Source organism: Ranitomeya variabilis, chromosome 5 (genome assembly GCF_051348905.1).
Source record: "Ranitomeya variabilis isolate aRanVar5 chromosome 5, aRanVar5.hap1, whole genome shotgun sequence".
Lineage (NCBI taxonomy): Eukaryota > Metazoa > Chordata > Amphibia > Anura > Dendrobatidae > Ranitomeya > Ranitomeya variabilis.
This window is the reverse complement of record NC_135236.1, coordinates 63,417,777-63,434,199: the sequence shown is the minus strand read 5'-3', so window position 1 is coordinate 63,434,199 and position 16,423 is coordinate 63,417,777. Positions and strand designations below refer to the sequence as shown.

Below are 16,423 nucleotides of genomic sequence, written 5' to 3'. Positions count from 1 at the left end.
GAAGAGCTTATTTAAGTCATGGTGAGATCCATTTGACCACTGGCCCTCCCGCACTGCTTCAAGGTGTCGACAGTGTAAGGGCTCAGGGAAGACATCATTTTTGCCCATTACAGCCAGACCAGCTCACTTTCTCCTTCTGCTCCAGGCATAAACCATCAATACATTGCTGTGGGAAGCGAGGATTCTCCTCCACACTGGGAGGAGCTAACACTCTGTCATTTGCATACCATGGATGAAGCCTCCTGAGAGACCAGCAAAAATTGCCAATGCTGACTATATTTCAAGTCATCATGGCGGGGTATTGGGAAAAGTTTTCAATTAGCAATAATCACGCCTCGGTTAGACCTCATGGGCTACGATATTGCCACTGCGCAAAGTTGAAGGAAGTTGGGCGACTAGGAATTCCCGCTTCCAAGGAAGAGCTTATTTAAGTCATGGTGAGATCCATTTGACCACTGGCCCTCCCGCACTTCTTCAAGGTGTCGACAGTGTAAGGGCTCAGGGAAGACATCATTTTTGCCCATTACAGCCAGACCAGCTCACTTTCTCCTTCTACTCCAGGCATAAACCATCAATACATTGCTGTGGGAAGCGAGGATTCTCCTCCACACTGGGAGGAGCTAAGAATCTGTCATTTGCATACCATGGCTGAAGCCTCCTGAGAGACCAGCAAAAATTGCCAAATGCTGACTATATTTCAAGTCATCATGGCGGGGTATTGGGAAAAGTTTTCAATTAGCAATAATCACGCCTCGGGTAGACCTCATGGGCTACGATATTGCCACTGCACAAAGTTGAAGGAATTTGGGCGACTAGGAATTCCCGCTTCCAAGGAAGAGCTTATTTAAGTCATGGTGAGATCCATTTGATCACTGGCCCTCCCGCACTGCTTCAAGGTGTCGACAGTGTAAGGGCTCAGGGAAGACATCATTTTTGCCCATTACAGCCAGACCAGCTCACTTTCTCCTTCTGCTCCAGGCATAAACCATCAATACATTGCTGTGGGAAGCGAGGATTCTCCTCCACACTGGGAGGAGCTAAGACTCTTTCATTTGCATACCATGGATGAAGCCTCCTGAGAGACCAGCAAAAATTGCCAATGCTGACTATATTTCAAGTCATCATGGCGGGGTATTGGGAAAAGTTTTCAATTAGCAATAATCACGCCTCGGTTAGACCTCATGGGCTACGATATTGCCACTGCGCAAAGTTGAAGGAAGTTGGGCGACTAGGAATTCCCGCTTCCAAGGAAGAGCTTATTTAAGTCATGGTGAGATCCATTTGACCACTGGCCCTCCCTCACTGCTTCAAGGTATCGACAGTGTAAGGGCTCAGGGAAGACATCTTTTTTGCCCATTACAGCCAGACCAGCTCACTTTCTCCTTCTGCTCCAGGCATAAACCATCAATACATTGCTGTGGGAAGCGAGGATTCTCCTCCACACTGGGAGGAGCTAAGGCTCTGTCATTTGCATACCATGGATGAAGCCTCCTGAGAGACCAGCAAAAATTGCCAATGCTGACTATATTTCAAGTCATCATGGCGGGGTATTGGGAAAAGTTTTCAATTAGCAATAATCACGCCTCGGTTAGACCTCATGAGCTACGATATTGCCACTGCGCAAAGTTGAAGGAAGTTGGGCGACTAGGAATTCCCGCTTCCAAGGAAGAGCTTATTTAAGTCATGGTGAGATCCATTTGACCACTGGCCCTCCCGCACTGCTTCAAGGTGTCGACAGTGTAAGGGCTCAGGGAAGACATCATTTTTGCCCATTACAGCCAGACCAGCTCACTTTCTCCTTCTGCTCCAGGAATAAACCATCAATACATTGCTGTGGGAAGCGAGGATTCTCCTCCACACTGGGAGGAGCTAAGACTCTGTCATTTGCATACCATGGATGAAGCCTCCTGAGAGACCAGCAAAAATTGCCAATGCTGACTATATTTCAAGTCATCATGGCGGGGTATTGGGAAAAGTTTTCAATTAGCAATAATCACGCCTCGGTTAGACCTCATGGGCTACGATATTGCCACTGCGCAAAGTTGAAGGAAGTTGGGCGACTAGGAATTCCCGCTTCCAAGGAAGAGCTTATTTAAGTCATGGTGAGATCCATTTGACCTCTGGCCCTCCCTCACTGCTTCAAGGTATCGACAGTGTAAGGGCTCAGGGAAGACATCTTTTTTGCCCATTACAGCCAGACCAGCTCACTTTCTCCTTCTGCTCCAGGCATAAACCGTCAATACATTGCTGTGGGAAGCGAGGATTCTCCTCCACACTGGGAGGAGCTATCACTCTGTCATTTGCATACCATGGATGAAGCCTCCTGAGAGACCAGCAAAAATTGCCAATGCTGACTATATTTCAAGTCATCATGGCGGGGTATTGGGAAAAGTTTTCAATTAGCAATAATCACGCCTCGGTTAGACCTCATGGGCTACGATATTGCCACTGCGCAAAGTTGAAGGAAGTTGGGCGACTAGGAATTCCCGCTTCCAAGGAAGAGCTTATTTAAGTCATGGTGAGATCCATTTGACCACTGGCCCTCCCGCACTGCTTCAAGGTGTCGACAGTGTAAGGGCTGAGGGAAGACATCATTTTTGCCCATTACAGCCAGACCAGCTCACTTTCTCCTTCTGCTCCAGGCATAAACCATCAATACATTGCTGTGGGAAGCGAGGATTCTCCTCCACACTGGGAGGAGCTAAGACTCTGTCATTTGCATACCATGGATGAAGCCTCCTGAGAGACCAGCAAAAATTGCCAATGCTGACTATATTTCAAGTCATCATGGCGGGGTATTGGGAAAAGTTTTCAATTAGCAATAATCACGCCTCGGTTAGACCTCATGGGCTACGATATTGCCACTGCGCAAAGTTGAAGGAAGTTGGGCGACTAGGAATTCCCGCTTCCAAGGAGATCCATTTGACCACTGGCCCTCCCGCACTGCTTCAAGGTGTCGACAGTGTAAGGGCTCAGGGAAGACATCATTTTTGCCCATTACAGCCAGACCAGCTCACTTTCTCCTTCTGCTCCAGGCATAAACCATCAATACATTGCTGTGGGAAGCGAGGATTCTCCTCCACACTGGGAGGAGCTAAGACTCTGTCATTTGCATACCATGGATGAAGCCTTCTGAGAGACCAGCAAAAATTGCCAATGCTGACTATATTTCAAGTCATCATGGCGGGGTATTGGGAAAAGTTTTCAATTAGCAATAATCACGCCTCGGTTAGACCTCATGGTCTACGATATTGCCACTGCGCAAAGTTGAAGGAAGTTGGGCGACTAGGAATTCCCGCTTCCAAGGAAGAGCTTATTTAAGTCATGGTGAGATCCATTTGACCACTGGCCCTCCCGCACTGCTTCAAGGTGTCAACAGTGTAAAGGCTCAGGGAAGACATCATTTTTGCCCATTACAGCCAGACCAGCTCACTTTCTCCTTCTGCTCCAGGCATAAACCATCAATACATTGCTGTGGGAAGCGAGGATTCTCCTCCACACTGGGAGGAGCTATCACTCTGTCATTTGCATACCATGGATGAAGCCTCCTGAGAGACCAGCAAAAATTGCCAATGCTGACTATATTTCAAGTCATCATGGCGGGGTATTGGGAAAAGTTTTCAATTAGCAATAATCACGCCTCGGTTAGACCTCATGGGCTACGATATTGCCACTGCGCAAAGTTGAAGGAAGTTGGGCGACTAGGAATTCCCGCTTCCAAGGAAGAGCTTATTTAAGTCATGGTGAGATCCATTTGACCACTGGCCCTCCCGCACTGCTTCAAGGTGTCGACAGTGTAAGGGCTCAGGGAAGACATCATTTTTGCCCATTACAGCCAGACCAGCTCACTTTCTCCTTCTGCTCCAGGCATAAACCATCAATACATTGCTGTGGGAAGCGAGGATTCTCCTCCACACTGGGAGGAGCTAACACTCTGTCATTTGCATACCATGGATGAAGCCTCCTGAGAGACCAGCAAAAATTGCCAATGCTGACTATATTTCAAGTCATCATGGCGGGGTATTGGGAAAAGTTTTCAATTAGCAATAATCACGCCTCGGTTAGACCTCATGGGCTACGATATTGCCACTGCGCAAAGTTGAAGGAAGTTGGGCGACTAGGAATTCCCGCTTCCAAGGAAGAGCTTATTTAAGTCATGGTGAGATCCATTTGACCACTGGCCCTCCCGCACTTCTTCAAGGTGTCGACAGTGTAAGGGCTCAGGGAAGACATCATTTTTGCCCATTACAGCCAGACCAGCTCACTTTCTCCTTCTACTCCAGGCATAAACCATCAATACATTGCTGTGGGAAGCGAGGATTCTCCTCCACACTGGGAGGAGCTAAGAATCTGTCATTTGCATACCATGGCTGAAGCCTCCTGAGAGACCAGCAAAAATTGCCAAATGCTGACTATATTTCAAGTCATCATGGCGGGGTATTGGGAAAAGTTTTCAATTAGCAATAATCACGCCTCGGGTAGACCTCATGGGCTACGATATTGCCACTGCACAAAGTTGAAGGAATTTGGGCGACTAGGAATTCCCGCTTCCAAGGAAGAGCTTATTTAAGTCATGGTGAGATCCATTTGACCACTGGCCCTCCCGCACTGCTTCAAGGTGTCGACAGTGTAAGGGCTCAGGGAAGACATCATTTTTGCCCATTACAGCCAGACCAGCTCACTTTCTCCTTCTGCTCCAGGCATAAACCATCAATACATTGCTGTGGGAAGCGAGGATTCTCCTCCACACTGGGAGGAGCTAAGACTCTTTCATTTGCATACCATGGATGAAGCCTCCTGAGAGACCAGCAAAAATTGCCAATGCTGACTATATTTCAAGTCATCATGGCGGGGTATTGGGAAAAGTTTTCAATTAGCAATAATCACGCCTCGGTTAGACCTCATGGGCTACGATATTGCCACTGCGCAAAGTTGAAGGAAGTTGGGCGACTAGGAATTCCCGCTTCCAAGGAAGAGCTTATTTAAGTCATGGTGAGATCCATTTGACCACTGGCCCTCCCTCACTGCTTCAAGGTATCGACAGTGTAAGGGCTCAGGGAAGACATCTTTTTTGCCCATTACAGCCAGACCAGCTCACTTTCTCCTTCTGCTCCAGGCATAAACCATCAATACATTGCTGTGGGAAGCGAGGATTCTCCTCCACACTGGGAGGAGCTAAGGCTCTGTCATTTGCATACCATGGATGAAGCCTCCTGAGAGACCAGCAAAAATTGCCAATGCTGACTATATTTCAAGTCATCATGGCGGGGTATTGGGAAAAGTTTTCAATTAGCAATAATCACGCCTCGGTTAGACCTCATGGGCTACGATATTGCCACTGCGCAAAGTTGAAGGAAGTTGGGCGACTAGGAATTCCCGCTTCCAAGGAAGAGCTTATTTAAGTCATGGTGAGATCCATTTGACCACTGGCCCTCCCGCACTGCTTCAAGGTGTCGACAGTGTAAGGGCTCAGGGAAGACATCATTTTTGCCCATTACAGCCAGACCAGCTCACTTTCTCCTTCTGCTCCAGGCATAAACCGTCAATACATTGCTGTGGGAAGCGAGGATTCTCCTCCACACTGGGAGGAGCTATCACTCTGTCATTTGCATACCATGGATGAAGCCTCCTGAGAGACCAGCAAAAATTGCCAATTCTGACTATATTTCAAGTCATCATGGCGGGGTATTGGGAAAAGTTTTCAATTAGCAATAATCACGCCTCGGTTAGACCTCATGGGCTACGACATTGCCACTGCGCAAAGTTGAAGGAAGTTGGGTGACTTGGAATTCCCGCTTCCAAGGAAGAGCTTATTTAAGTCATGGTGAGATCCATTTGACCACTGGCCCTCCCGCACTGCTTCAAGGTGTCGACAGTGTAAGGGCTCAGGGAAGACATCATTTTTGCCCATTACAGCCAAACCAGCTCACTTTCTCCTTCTGCTCCAGGCATAAACCATCAATACATTGCTGTGGGAAGCGAGGATTCTCCTCCACACTGGGAGGAGCTAAGACTCTGTCATTTGCATACCATGGATGAAGCCTCCTGAGAGACCAGCAAAAATTGCCAATGCTGACTATATTTCAAGTCATCATGGCGGGGTATTGGGAAAAGTTTTCAATTAGCAATAATCACGCCTCGGTTAGACCTCATGGGCTACGATATTGCCACTGCGCAAAGTTGAAGGAAGTTGGGCGACTAGGAATTCCCGCTTCCAAGGAAGAGCTTATTTAAGTCATGGTGAGATCCATTTGACCACTGGCCCTCCCGCACTGCTTCAAGGTGTCGACAGTGTAAGGGCTCAGGGAAGACATCATTTTTGCCCATTACAGCCAGACCAGCTCACTTTCTCCTTCTGCTCCAGGCATAAACCATCAATACATTGCTGTGGGAAGCGAGGATTCTCCTCCACACTGGGAGGAGCTAAGACTCTGTCATTTGCATACCATGGATGAAGCCTCCTGAGAGACCAGCAAAAATTGCCAATGCTGACTATATTTCAAGTCATCATGGCGGGGTATTGGGAAAAGTTTTCAATTAGCAATAATCACGCCTCGGTTAGACCTCATGGGCTACGATATTGCCACTGCGCAAAGTTGAAGGAAGTTGGGCGACTAGGAATTCCCGCTTCCAAGGAGATCCATTTGACCACTGGCCCTCCCGCACTGCTTCAAGGTGTCGACAGTGTAAGGGCTCAGGGAAGACATCATTTTTGCCCATTACAGCCAGACCAGCTCACTTTCTCCTTCTGCTCCAGGCATAAACCATCAATACATTGCTGTGGGAAGCGAGGATTCTCCTCCACACTGGGAGGAGCTAAGACTCTGTCATTTGCATACCATGGATGAAGCCTCCTGAGAGACCAGCAAAAATTGCCAATGCTGACTATATTTCAAGTCATCATGGCGGGGTATTGGGAAAAGTTTTCAATTAGCAATAATCACGCCTCGGTTAGACCTCATGGGCTACGATATTGCCACTGCGCAAAGTTGAAGGAAGTTGGGCGACTAGGAATTCCCGCTTCCAAGGAAGAGCTTATTTAAGTCATGGTGAGATCCATTTGACCACTGGCCCTCCCGCACTGCTTCAAGGTGTCGACAGTGTAAGGGCTCAGGGAAGACATCATTTTTGCCCATTACAGCCAGACCAGCTCACTTTCTCCTTCTGCTCCAGGCATAAACCATCAATACATTGCTGTGGGAAGCGAGGATTCTCCTCCACACTGGGAGGAGCTAAGACTCTGTCATTTGCATACCATGGATGAAGCCTCCTGAGAGACCAGCAAAAATTGCCAATGCTGACTATATTTCAAGACATCATGGCGGGGTATTGGGAAAAGTTTTCAATTAGCAATAATCACGCCTCGGTTAGACCTCATGGGCTACGATATTGCCACTGCGCAAAGTTGAAGGAAGTTGGGCGACTAGGAATTCCCGCTTCCAAGGAAGAGCTTATTTAAGTCATGGTGAGATCCATTTGACCACTGGCCCTCCCGCACTGCTTCAAGGTATCGACAGTGTAAGGGCTCAGGGAAGACATCTTTTTTGCCCATTACAGCCAGACCAGCTCACTTTCTCCTTCTGCTCCAGGCATAAACCATCAATACATTGCTGTGGGAAGCGAGGATTCTCCTCCACACTGGGAGGAGCTAAGGCTCTGTCATTTGTATACCATGGATGAAGCCTCCTGAGAGACCAGCAAAAATTGCCAATGCTGACTATATTTCAAGTCATCATGGCGGGGTATTGGGAAAAGTTTTCAATTAGCAATAATCACGCCTCGGTTAGACCTCATGGGCTACGATATTGCCACTGCGCAAAGTTGAAGGAAGTTGGGCGACTAGGAATTCCCACTTCCAAAGAGATCCATTTGACCACTGGCCCTCCCGCACTGCTTCAAGGTGTCGACAGTGTAAGGGCTCAGGGAAGACATCATTTTTGCCCATTACAGCCAGACCAGCTCACTTTCTCCTTCTGCTCCAGGCACAAACCATCAATACATTGCTGTGGGAAGCGAGGATTCTCCTCCACACTGGGAGGAGCTAAGACTCTGTCATTTGCATACCATGGATGAAGCCTCCTGAGAGACCAGCAAAAATTGCCAATGCTGACTATATTTCAAGACATCATGGCGGGGTATTGGGAAAAGTTTTCAATTAGCAATAATCACGCCTCGGTTAGACCTCATGGGCTACGATATTGCCACTGCGCAAAGTTGAAGGAAGTTGGGCGACTAGGAATTCCCGCTTCCAAGGAGATCCATTTGACCACTGGCCCTCCCGCACTGCTTCAAGGTGTCGACAGTGTAAGGGCTCAGGGAAGACATCATTTTTGCCCATTATAGCCAGACCAGCTCACTTTCTCCTTCTGCTCCAGGCATAAACCATCAATACATTGCTGTGGGAAGCGAGGATTCTCCTCCACACTGGGAGGAGCTAAGACTCTGTCATTTGCATACCATGGATGAAGCCTCCTGAGAGACCAGCAAAAATTGCCAATGCTGACTATATTTCAAGTCATCATGGCGGGGTATTGGGAAAAGTTTTCAATTAGCAATAATCACGCCTCGGTTAGACCTCATGGGCTACGATATTGCCACTGCGCAAAGTTGAAGGAAGTTGGGCGACTAGGAATTCCCGCTTCCAAGGAGATCCATTTGACCACTGGCCCTCCCGCACTGCTTCAAGGTGTCGACAGTGTAAGGGCTCAGGGAAGACATCATTTTTGCCCATTATAGCCAGACCAGCTCACTTTCTCCTTCTGCTCCAGGCATAAACCATCAATACATTGCTGTGGGAAGCGAGGATTCTCCTCCACACTGGGAGGAGCTAAGACTCTGTCATTTGCATACCATGGATGAAGCCTCCTGAGAGACCAGCAAAAATTGCCAATGCTGACTATATTTCAAGTCATCATGGCGGGGTATTGGGAAAAGTTTTCAATTAGCAATAATCACACCTCGGTTAGACCTCATGGGCTACGATATTGCCACTGCGCAAAGTTGAAGGAAGTTGGGCGACTAGGAATTCCCACTTCCAAGGAAGAGCTTATTTAAGTCATGGTGAGATCCATTTGACCACTGGCCCTCCCGCACTGCTTCAAGGTGTCGACAGTGTAAGGGCTCAGGGAAGACATCATTTTTGCCCATTATAGCCAGACCAGCTCACTTTCTCCTTCTGCTCCAGGCATAAACCATCAATACATTGCTGTGGGAAGCGAGGATTCTCCTCCACACTGGGAGGAGCTAAGACTCTGTCATTTGCATACCATGGATGAAGCCTCCTGAGAGACCAGCAAAAATTGCCAATGCTGACTATATTTCAAGTCATCATGGCGGGGTATTGGGAAAAGTTTTCAATTAGCAATAATCACGCCTCGGTTAGACCTCATGGGCTACGATATTGCCACTGCGCAAAGTTGAAGGAAGTTGGGCGACTAGGAATTCCCACTTCCAAGGAAGAGCTTATTTAAGTCATGGTGAGATCCATTTGACCACTGGCCCTCCCGCACTGCTTCAAGGTGTCGACAGTGTAAGGGCTCAGGGAAGACATCATTTTTGCCCATTATAGCCAGACCAGCTCACTTTCTCCGTCTGCTCCAGGCATAAACCATCAATACATTGCTGTGGGAAGCGAGGATTCTCCTCCACACTGGGAGGAGCTATCACTCTGTCATTTGCATACCATGGATGAAGCCTCCTGAGAGACCAGCAAAAATTGCCAATTCTGACTATATTTCAAGTCATCATGGAAGGGTATTGGGAAAAGTTTTCAATTAGCAATAATCACGCCTCGGTTAGACCTCATGGGCTACGATATTGCCACTGCGCAAAGTTGAAGGAAGTTGGGCGACTAGGAATTCCCGCTTCCAAGGAAGAGCTTATTTAAGTCATGGTGAGATCCATTTGACCACTGGCCCTCCCGCACTGCTTCAAGGTGTCGATAGTGTAAGGGATCAGGGAAGACATCATTTTTGCCCATTACAGCCAGACCAGCTCACTTTCTCCTTCTGCTCCAGGCATAAACCATCAATACATTGCTGTGGGAAGCGAGGATTCTCCTCCACACTGGGAGGAGCTAAGACTCTTTCATTTGCATACCATGGATGAAGCCTCCTGAGAGACCAGCAAAAATTGCCAATGCTGACTATATTTCAAGTCATCATGGCGGGGTATTGGGAAAAGTTTTCAATTAGCAATAATCACGCCTCGGTTAGACCTCATGGGCTACGATATTGCCACTGCGCAAAGTTGAAGGAAGTTGGGCGACTAGGAATTCCCGCTTCCAAGGAAGAGCTTATTTAAGTCATGGTGAGATCCATTTGACCACTGGCCCTCCCTCACTGCTTCAAGGTATCGACAGTGTAAATGCTCAGGGAAGACATCTTTTTTGCCCATTACAGCCAGACCAGCTCACTTTCTCCTTCTGCTCCAGGCATAAACCATCAATACATTGCTGTGGGAAGCGAGGATTCTCCTCCACACTGGGAGGAGCTAAGGCTCTGTCATTTGCATACCATGGATGAAGCCTCCTGAGAGACCAGCAAAAATTGCCAATGCTGACTATATTTCAAGTCATCATGGCGGGGTATTGGGAAAAGTTTTCAATTAGCAATAATCACGCCTCGGTTAGACCTCATGAGCTACGATATTGCCACTGCGCAAAGTTGAAGGAAGTTGGGCGACTAGGAATTCCCGCTTCCAAGGAAGAGCTTATTTAAGTCATGGTGAGATCCATTTGACCACTGGCCCTCCCGCACTGCTTCAAGGTGTCGACAGTGTAAGGGCTCAGGGAAGACATCATTTTTGCCCATTACAGCCAGACCAGCTCACTTTCTCCTTCTGCTCCAGGAATAAACCATCAATACATTGCTGTGGGAAGCGAGGATTCTCCTCCACACTGGGAGGAGCTAAGACTCTGTCATTTGCATACCATGGATGAAGCCTCCTGAGAGACCAGCAAAAATTGCCAATGCTGACTATATTTCAAGTCATCATGGCGGGGTATTGGGAAAAGTATTCAATTAGCAATAATCACGCCTCGGTTAGACCTCATGGGCTACGATATTGCCACTGCGCAAAGTTGAAGGAAGTTGGGCGACTAGGAATTCCCGCTTCCAAGGAAGAGCTTATTTAAGTCATAGTGAGATCCATTTGACCACTGGCCCTCCCGCACTGCTTCAAGGTGTCGACAGTGTAAGGGCTCAGGGAAGACATCATTTTTGCCCATTACAGCCAGACCAGCTCACTTTCTCCTTCTGCTCCAGGCATAAACCATCAATACATTGCTGTGGGAAGCGAGGATTCTCCTCCACACTGGGAGGAGCTAAGACTCTGTCATTTGCATACCATGGATGAAGCCTCCTGAGAGACCAGCAAAAATTGCCAATGCTGACTATATTTCAAGTCATCATGGCGGGGTATTGGGAAAAGTTTTCAATTAGCAATAATCACGCCTCGGTTAGACCTCATGGGCTACGATATTGCCACTGCGCAAAGTTGAAGGAAGTTGGGCGACTAGGAATTCCCGCTTCCAAGGAAGAGCTTATTTAAGTCATGGTGAGATCCATTTGACCACTGGCCCTCCCGCACTGCTTCAAGGTGTCGACAGTGTAAGGGCTCAGGGAAGACATCATTTTTGCCCATTACAGCCAGACCAGCTCACTTTCTCCTTCTGCTCCAGGCATAAACCATCAATACATTGCTGTGGGAAGCGAGGATTCTCCTCCACACTGGGAGGAGCTAAGACTCTGTCATTTGCATACCATGGATGAAGCCTCCTGAGAGACCAGCAAAAATTGCCAATGCTGACTATATTTCAAGTCATCATGGCGGGGTATTGGGAAAAGTTTTCAATTAGCAATAATCACGCCTCGGTTAGACCTCATGGGCTACGATATTGCCACTGCGCAAAGTTGAAGGAAGTTGGGCGACTAGGAATTCCCGCTTCCAAGGAGATCCATTTGACCACTGGCCCTCCCGCACTGCTTCAAGGTGTCGACAGTGTAAGGGCTCAGGGAAGACATCATTTTTGCCCATTACAGCCAGACCAGCTCACTTTCTCCTTCTGCTCCAGGCATAAACCATCAATACATTGCTGTGGGAAGCAAGGATTCTCCTCCACACTGGGAGGAGCTAAGACTCTGTCATTTGCATACCATGGATGAAGCCTCCTGAGAGACCAGCAAAAATTGCCAATGCTGACTATATTTCAAGACATCATGGCGGGGTATTGGGAAAAGTTTTCAATTAGCAATAATCACGCCTCGGTTAGACCTCATGGGCTACGATATTGCCACTGCGCAAAGTTGAAGGAAGTTGGGCGACTAGGAATTCCCGCTTCCAAGGAAGAGCTTATTTAAGTCATGGTGAGATCCATTTGACCACTGGCCCTCCCGCACTGCTTCAAGGTATCGACAGTGTAAGGGCTCAGGGAAGACATCTTTTTTGCCCATTACAGCCAGACCAGCTCACTTTCTCCTTCTGCTCCAGGCATAAACCATCAATACATTGCTGTGGGAAGCGAGGATTCTCCTCCACACTGGGAGGAGCTAAGGCTCTGTCATTTGCATACCATGGATGAAGCCTCCTGAGAGACCAGCAAAAATTGCCAATGCTGACTATATTTCAAGTCATCATGGCGGGGTATTGGGAAAAGTTTTCAATTAGCAATAATCACGCCTCGGTTAGACCTCATGGGCTACGATATTGCCACTGCGCAAAGTTGAAGGAAGTTGGGCGACTAGGAATTCCCACTTCCAAAGAGATCCATTTGACCACTGGCCCTCCCGCACTGCTTCAAGGTGTCGACAGTGTAAGGGCTCAGGGAAGACATCATTTTTGCCCATTACAGCCAGACCAGCTCACTTTCTCCTTCTGCTCCAGGCACAAACCATCAATACATTGCTGTGGGAAGCGAGGATTCTCCTCCACACTGGGAGGAGCTAAGACTCTGTCATTTGCATACCATGGATGAAGCCTCCTGAGAGACCAGCAAAAATTGCCAATGCTGACTATATTTCAAGACATCATGGCGGGGTATTGGGAAAAGTTTTCAATTAGCAATAATCACGCCTCGGTTAGACCTCATGGGCTACGATATTGCCACTGCGCAAAGTTGAAGGAAGTTGGGCGACTAGGAATTCCCGCTTCCAAGGAGATCCATTTGACCACTGGCCCTCCCGCACTGTTTCAAGGTGTCGACAGTGTAAGGGCTCAGGGAAGACATCATTTTTGCCCATTATAGCCAGACCAGCTCACTTTCTCCTTCTGCTCCAGGCATAAACCATCAATACATTGCTGTGGGAAGCGAGGATTCTCCTCCACACTGGGAGGAGCTATCACTCTGTCATTTGCATACCATGGATGAAGCCTCCTGAGAGACCAGCAAAAATTGCCAATTCTGACTATATTTCAAGTCATCATGGCAGGGTATTGGGAAAAGTTTTCAATTAGCAATAATCACGCCTCGGTTAGACCTCATGGGCTACGATATTGCCACTGCGCAAAGTTGAAGGAAGTTGGGCGACTAGGAATTCCCGCTTCCAAGGAAGAGCTTATTTAAGTCATGGTGAGATCCATTTGACCACTGGCCCTCCCGCACTGCTTCAAGGTGTCGATAGTGTAAGGGATCAGGGAAGACATCATTTTTGCCCATTACAGCCAGACCAGCTCACTTTCTCCTTCTGCTCCAGGCATAAACCATCAATACATTGCTGTGGGAAGCGAGGATTCTCCTCCACACTGGGAGGAGCTAAGACTCTGTCATTTGCATACCATGGATGAAGCCTCCTGAGAGACCAGCAAAAATTGCCAATGCTGACTATATTTCAAGTCATCATGGCGGGGTATTGGGAAAAGTTTTCAATTAGCAATAATCACGCCTCGGTTAGACCTCATGGGCTACGATATTGCCACTGCGCAAAGTTGAAGGAAGTTGGGCGACTAGGAATTCCCACTTCCAAGGAAGAGCTTATTTAAGTCATGGTGAGATCCATTTGACCACTGGCCCTCCCGCACTGCTTCAAGGTGTCGACAGTGTAAGGGCTCAGGGAAGACATCATTTTTGCCCATTATAGCCAGACCAGCTCACTTTCTCCGTCTGCTCCAGGCATAAACCATCAATACATTGCTGTGGGAAGCGAGGATTCTCCTCCACACTGGGAGGAGCTATCACTCTGTCATTTGCATACCATGGATGAAGCCTCCTGAGAGACCAGCAAAAATTGCCAATTCTGACTATATTTCAAGTCATCATGGCAGGGTATTGGGAAAAGTTTTCAATTAGCAATAATCACGCCTCGGTTAGACCTCATGGGCTACGATATTGCCACTGCGCAAAGTTGAAGGAAGTTGGGCGACTAGGAATTCCCGCTTCCAAGGAAGAGCTTATTTAAGTCATGGTGAGATCCATTTGACCACTGGCCCTCCCGCACTGCTTCAAGGTGTCGATAGTGTAAGGGATCAGGGAAGACATCATTTTTGCCCATTACAGCCAGACCAGCTCACTTTCTCCTTCTGCTCCAGGCATAAACCATCAATACATTGCTGTGGGAAGCGAGGATTCTCCTCCACACTAGGAGGAGCTAAGACTCTGTCATTTGCATACCATGGATGAAGCCTCCTGAGAGACCAGCAAAAATTGCCAATGCTGACTATATTTCAAGTCATCATGGCGGGGTATTGGGAAAAGTTTTCAATTAGCAATAATCACGCCTCGGTTAGACCTCATGGGCTATGATATTGCCACTGCGCAAAGTTGAAGGAAGTTGGGCGACTAGGAATTCCCGCTTCCAAGGAAGAGCTTATTTAAGTCATGGTGAGATCCATTTGACCACTGGCCCTCCCGCACTGCTTCAAGGTGTCGACAGTGTAAGGGCTCAGGGAAGACATCATTTTTGCCCATTACAGCCAGACCAGCTCACTTTCTCCTTCTGCTCCAGGCATAAACCATCAATACATTGCTGTGGGAAGCGAGGATTCTCCTCCACACTGGGAGGAGCTAACACTCTGTCATTTGCATACCATGGATGAAGCCTCCTGAGAGACCAGCAAAAATTGCCAATGCTAACTATATTTCAAGTCATCATAGCGGGGTATTGGGAAAAGTTTTCAATTAGCAATAATAACGCCTCGGTTAGATCTCATGGGCTACGATATTGCCACTGCGCAAAGTTGAAGGAAGTTGGGCGACTAGGAATTCCCGCTTCCAAGGAAGAGCTTATTTAAGTCATGGTGAGATCCATTTGACCACTGGCCCTCCCGCACTGCTTCAAGGTGTCGACAGTGTAAGGGCTCAGGGAAGACATCATTTTTGCCCATTACAGCCAGACCAGCTCACTTTCTCCTTCTGCTCCAGGCATAAACCATCAATACATTGCTGTGGGAAGCGAGGATTCTCCTCCACACTGGGAGGAGGTAAGAATCTGTCATTTGCATACCATGGATGAAGCCTCCTGAGAGACCAGCAAAAATTGCCAATGCTGACTATATTTCAAGTCATCATGGCAGGGTATTGGGAAAGGTTTTCAATTAGCAATAATCACGCCTCGGTTAGACCTCATGGGCTACGATATTGCCACTGCGCAAAGTTGAAGGAAGTTGGGCGACTAGGAATTCCCGCTTCCAAGGAAGAGCTTATTTAAGTCATGGTGAGATCCATTTGACCACTGGCCCTCCCGCACTGCTTCAAGGTGTCGACAGTGTAAGGGCTCAGGGAAGACATCATTTTTGCCCATTATAGCCAGACCAGCTCACTTTCTCCTTCTGCTCCAGGCATAAACCATCAATACATTGCTGTGGGAAGCGAGGATTCTCCTCCACACTGGGAGGAGCTAAGACTCTGTCATTTGCATACCATGGATGAAGCCTCCTGAGAGACCAGCAAAAATTGCTAATGCTGACTATATTTCAAGTCATCATGGCGGGGTATTGGGAAAAGTTTTCAATTCGCAATAATCACACCTCGGTTAGACCTCATGGGCTACGATATTGCCACTGCGCAAAGTTGAAGGAAGTTGGGCGACTAGGAATTCCCACTTCCAAGGAAGAGCTTATTTAAGTCATGGTGAGATCCATTTGACCACTGGCCCTCCCGCACTGCTTCAAGGTGTCGACAGTGTAAGGGCTCAGGGAAGACATCATTTTTGTCCATTATAGCCAGACCAGCTCACTTTCTCCTTCTGCTCCAGGCATAAACCATCAATACATTGCTGTGGGAAGCGAGGATTCTCCTCCACATTGGGAGGAGCTAAGACTCTGTCATTTGCATACCATGGATGAAGCCTCCTGAGAGACCAGCAAAAATTGCCAATGCTGACTATATTTCAAGTCATCATGGCGGGGTATTGGGAAAAGTTTTCAATTAGCAATAATCACGCCTCGGTTAGACCTCATGGGCTACGATATTGCCACTGCGCAAAGTTGA

General features: G+C 47.8%; 40 non-coding genes across 40 annotated transcripts; all 40 read right to left on the bottom strand.

The window, feature by feature from the left end:
- Window positions 1-238: 238 nt before the first annotated feature.
- Window positions 239-379, bottom strand: LOC143777494 (U4 spliceosomal RNA). The gene has a single exon (XR_013216224.1). It is a non-coding gene; the product is annotated as a U4 spliceosomal RNA (small nuclear RNA).
- A 275-nt stretch (window positions 380-654) lies between these two features.
- Window positions 655-796, bottom strand: LOC143777193 (U4 spliceosomal RNA). Its single transcript, XR_013216005.1, has one exon. It is a non-coding gene; the product is annotated as a U4 spliceosomal RNA (small nuclear RNA).
- A 275-nt stretch (window positions 797-1,071) lies between these two features.
- Window positions 1,072-1,212, bottom strand: LOC143777493 (U4 spliceosomal RNA). Its single transcript, XR_013216223.1, has one exon. It is a non-coding gene; the product is annotated as a U4 spliceosomal RNA (small nuclear RNA).
- A 275-nt stretch (window positions 1,213-1,487) lies between these two features.
- Window positions 1,488-1,628, bottom strand: LOC143777671 (U4 spliceosomal RNA). The gene has a single exon (XR_013216383.1). It is a non-coding gene; the product is annotated as a U4 spliceosomal RNA (small nuclear RNA).
- A 275-nt stretch (window positions 1,629-1,903) lies between these two features.
- Window positions 1,904-2,044, bottom strand: LOC143777492 (U4 spliceosomal RNA). The gene has a single exon (XR_013216222.1). It is a non-coding gene; the product is annotated as a U4 spliceosomal RNA (small nuclear RNA).
- Window positions 2,045-2,319: 275 nt separating this feature from the next.
- On the bottom strand, window positions 2,320-2,460 carry LOC143777490 (U4 spliceosomal RNA). The gene has a single exon (XR_013216221.1). It is a non-coding gene; the product is annotated as a U4 spliceosomal RNA (small nuclear RNA).
- A 275-nt stretch (window positions 2,461-2,735) lies between these two features.
- On the bottom strand, window positions 2,736-2,876 carry LOC143777489 (U4 spliceosomal RNA). Its single transcript, XR_013216220.1, has one exon. It is a non-coding gene; the product is annotated as a U4 spliceosomal RNA (small nuclear RNA).
- A 252-nt stretch (window positions 2,877-3,128) lies between these two features.
- On the bottom strand, window positions 3,129-3,269 carry LOC143777217 (U4 spliceosomal RNA). Its single transcript, XR_013216027.1, has one exon. It is a non-coding gene; the product is annotated as a U4 spliceosomal RNA (small nuclear RNA).
- A 275-nt stretch (window positions 3,270-3,544) lies between these two features.
- LOC143777488 (U4 spliceosomal RNA) lies at window positions 3,545-3,685 on the bottom strand. The gene has a single exon (XR_013216219.1). It is a non-coding gene; the product is annotated as a U4 spliceosomal RNA (small nuclear RNA).
- Window positions 3,686-3,960: 275 nt separating this feature from the next.
- Window positions 3,961-4,101, bottom strand: LOC143777487 (U4 spliceosomal RNA). Its single transcript, XR_013216218.1, has one exon. It is a non-coding gene; the product is annotated as a U4 spliceosomal RNA (small nuclear RNA).
- Window positions 4,102-4,376: 275 nt separating this feature from the next.
- LOC143777192 (U4 spliceosomal RNA) lies at window positions 4,377-4,518 on the bottom strand. The gene has a single exon (XR_013216004.1). It is a non-coding gene; the product is annotated as a U4 spliceosomal RNA (small nuclear RNA).
- Window positions 4,519-4,793: 275 nt separating this feature from the next.
- LOC143777486 (U4 spliceosomal RNA) lies at window positions 4,794-4,934 on the bottom strand. Its single transcript, XR_013216217.1, has one exon. It is a non-coding gene; the product is annotated as a U4 spliceosomal RNA (small nuclear RNA).
- Window positions 4,935-5,209: 275 nt separating this feature from the next.
- Window positions 5,210-5,350, bottom strand: LOC143777484 (U4 spliceosomal RNA). Its single transcript, XR_013216216.1, has one exon. It is a non-coding gene; the product is annotated as a U4 spliceosomal RNA (small nuclear RNA).
- Window positions 5,351-5,625: 275 nt separating this feature from the next.
- On the bottom strand, window positions 5,626-5,766 carry LOC143777772 (U4 spliceosomal RNA). Its single transcript, XR_013216471.1, has one exon. It is a non-coding gene; the product is annotated as a U4 spliceosomal RNA (small nuclear RNA).
- Window positions 5,767-6,041: 275 nt separating this feature from the next.
- Window positions 6,042-6,182, bottom strand: LOC143777483 (U4 spliceosomal RNA). The gene has a single exon (XR_013216215.1). It is a non-coding gene; the product is annotated as a U4 spliceosomal RNA (small nuclear RNA).
- A 275-nt stretch (window positions 6,183-6,457) lies between these two features.
- Window positions 6,458-6,598, bottom strand: LOC143777482 (U4 spliceosomal RNA). Its single transcript, XR_013216214.1, has one exon. It is a non-coding gene; the product is annotated as a U4 spliceosomal RNA (small nuclear RNA).
- A 252-nt stretch (window positions 6,599-6,850) lies between these two features.
- On the bottom strand, window positions 6,851-6,991 carry LOC143777481 (U4 spliceosomal RNA). Its single transcript, XR_013216213.1, has one exon. It is a non-coding gene; the product is annotated as a U4 spliceosomal RNA (small nuclear RNA).
- Window positions 6,992-7,266: 275 nt separating this feature from the next.
- Window positions 7,267-7,407, bottom strand: LOC143777653 (U4 spliceosomal RNA). Its single transcript, XR_013216368.1, has one exon. It is a non-coding gene; the product is annotated as a U4 spliceosomal RNA (small nuclear RNA).
- Window positions 7,408-7,682: 275 nt separating this feature from the next.
- On the bottom strand, window positions 7,683-7,823 carry LOC143777480 (U4 spliceosomal RNA). The gene has a single exon (XR_013216212.1). It is a non-coding gene; the product is annotated as a U4 spliceosomal RNA (small nuclear RNA).
- Window positions 7,824-8,075: 252 nt separating this feature from the next.
- LOC143777652 (U4 spliceosomal RNA) lies at window positions 8,076-8,216 on the bottom strand. The gene has a single exon (XR_013216367.1). It is a non-coding gene; the product is annotated as a U4 spliceosomal RNA (small nuclear RNA).
- Window positions 8,217-8,468: 252 nt separating this feature from the next.
- LOC143777479 (U4 spliceosomal RNA) lies at window positions 8,469-8,609 on the bottom strand. The gene has a single exon (XR_013216211.1). It is a non-coding gene; the product is annotated as a U4 spliceosomal RNA (small nuclear RNA).
- Window positions 8,610-8,861: 252 nt separating this feature from the next.
- LOC143777662 (U4 spliceosomal RNA) lies at window positions 8,862-9,002 on the bottom strand. Its single transcript, XR_013216375.1, has one exon. It is a non-coding gene; the product is annotated as a U4 spliceosomal RNA (small nuclear RNA).
- Window positions 9,003-9,277: 275 nt separating this feature from the next.
- LOC143777478 (U4 spliceosomal RNA) lies at window positions 9,278-9,418 on the bottom strand. The gene has a single exon (XR_013216210.1). It is a non-coding gene; the product is annotated as a U4 spliceosomal RNA (small nuclear RNA).
- A 275-nt stretch (window positions 9,419-9,693) lies between these two features.
- On the bottom strand, window positions 9,694-9,834 carry LOC143777214 (U4 spliceosomal RNA). Its single transcript, XR_013216024.1, has one exon. It is a non-coding gene; the product is annotated as a U4 spliceosomal RNA (small nuclear RNA).
- Window positions 9,835-10,109: 275 nt separating this feature from the next.
- LOC143777477 (U4 spliceosomal RNA) lies at window positions 10,110-10,250 on the bottom strand. The gene has a single exon (XR_013216209.1). It is a non-coding gene; the product is annotated as a U4 spliceosomal RNA (small nuclear RNA).
- Window positions 10,251-10,525: 275 nt separating this feature from the next.
- Window positions 10,526-10,666, bottom strand: LOC143777670 (U4 spliceosomal RNA). Its single transcript, XR_013216382.1, has one exon. It is a non-coding gene; the product is annotated as a U4 spliceosomal RNA (small nuclear RNA).
- A 275-nt stretch (window positions 10,667-10,941) lies between these two features.
- LOC143777739 (U4 spliceosomal RNA) lies at window positions 10,942-11,082 on the bottom strand. The gene has a single exon (XR_013216443.1). It is a non-coding gene; the product is annotated as a U4 spliceosomal RNA (small nuclear RNA).
- A 275-nt stretch (window positions 11,083-11,357) lies between these two features.
- LOC143777476 (U4 spliceosomal RNA) lies at window positions 11,358-11,498 on the bottom strand. Its single transcript, XR_013216208.1, has one exon. It is a non-coding gene; the product is annotated as a U4 spliceosomal RNA (small nuclear RNA).
- Window positions 11,499-11,773: 275 nt separating this feature from the next.
- On the bottom strand, window positions 11,774-11,914 carry LOC143777475 (U4 spliceosomal RNA). Its single transcript, XR_013216207.1, has one exon. It is a non-coding gene; the product is annotated as a U4 spliceosomal RNA (small nuclear RNA).
- A 252-nt stretch (window positions 11,915-12,166) lies between these two features.
- On the bottom strand, window positions 12,167-12,307 carry LOC143777651 (U4 spliceosomal RNA). Its single transcript, XR_013216366.1, has one exon. It is a non-coding gene; the product is annotated as a U4 spliceosomal RNA (small nuclear RNA).
- Window positions 12,308-12,582: 275 nt separating this feature from the next.
- Window positions 12,583-12,723, bottom strand: LOC143777474 (U4 spliceosomal RNA). The gene has a single exon (XR_013216206.1). It is a non-coding gene; the product is annotated as a U4 spliceosomal RNA (small nuclear RNA).
- Window positions 12,724-12,975: 252 nt separating this feature from the next.
- On the bottom strand, window positions 12,976-13,116 carry LOC143777650 (U4 spliceosomal RNA). Its single transcript, XR_013216365.1, has one exon. It is a non-coding gene; the product is annotated as a U4 spliceosomal RNA (small nuclear RNA).
- A 252-nt stretch (window positions 13,117-13,368) lies between these two features.
- Window positions 13,369-13,509, bottom strand: LOC143777762 (U4 spliceosomal RNA). Its single transcript, XR_013216463.1, has one exon. It is a non-coding gene; the product is annotated as a U4 spliceosomal RNA (small nuclear RNA).
- A 275-nt stretch (window positions 13,510-13,784) lies between these two features.
- LOC143777473 (U4 spliceosomal RNA) lies at window positions 13,785-13,925 on the bottom strand. Its single transcript, XR_013216205.1, has one exon. It is a non-coding gene; the product is annotated as a U4 spliceosomal RNA (small nuclear RNA).
- Window positions 13,926-14,200: 275 nt separating this feature from the next.
- On the bottom strand, window positions 14,201-14,341 carry LOC143777761 (U4 spliceosomal RNA). Its single transcript, XR_013216462.1, has one exon. It is a non-coding gene; the product is annotated as a U4 spliceosomal RNA (small nuclear RNA).
- Window positions 14,342-14,616: 275 nt separating this feature from the next.
- On the bottom strand, window positions 14,617-14,757 carry LOC143777417 (U4 spliceosomal RNA). Its single transcript, XR_013216151.1, has one exon. It is a non-coding gene; the product is annotated as a U4 spliceosomal RNA (small nuclear RNA).
- A 275-nt stretch (window positions 14,758-15,032) lies between these two features.
- LOC143777238 (U4 spliceosomal RNA) lies at window positions 15,033-15,173 on the bottom strand. The gene has a single exon (XR_013216042.1). It is a non-coding gene; the product is annotated as a U4 spliceosomal RNA (small nuclear RNA).
- A 275-nt stretch (window positions 15,174-15,448) lies between these two features.
- On the bottom strand, window positions 15,449-15,589 carry LOC143777760 (U4 spliceosomal RNA). Its single transcript, XR_013216461.1, has one exon. It is a non-coding gene; the product is annotated as a U4 spliceosomal RNA (small nuclear RNA).
- A 275-nt stretch (window positions 15,590-15,864) lies between these two features.
- LOC143777226 (U4 spliceosomal RNA) lies at window positions 15,865-16,005 on the bottom strand. Its single transcript, XR_013216034.1, has one exon. It is a non-coding gene; the product is annotated as a U4 spliceosomal RNA (small nuclear RNA).
- A 275-nt stretch (window positions 16,006-16,280) lies between these two features.
- LOC143777472 (U4 spliceosomal RNA) lies at window positions 16,281-16,421 on the bottom strand. Its single transcript, XR_013216204.1, has one exon. It is a non-coding gene; the product is annotated as a U4 spliceosomal RNA (small nuclear RNA).
- Window positions 16,422-16,423: the final 2 nt, after the last annotated feature.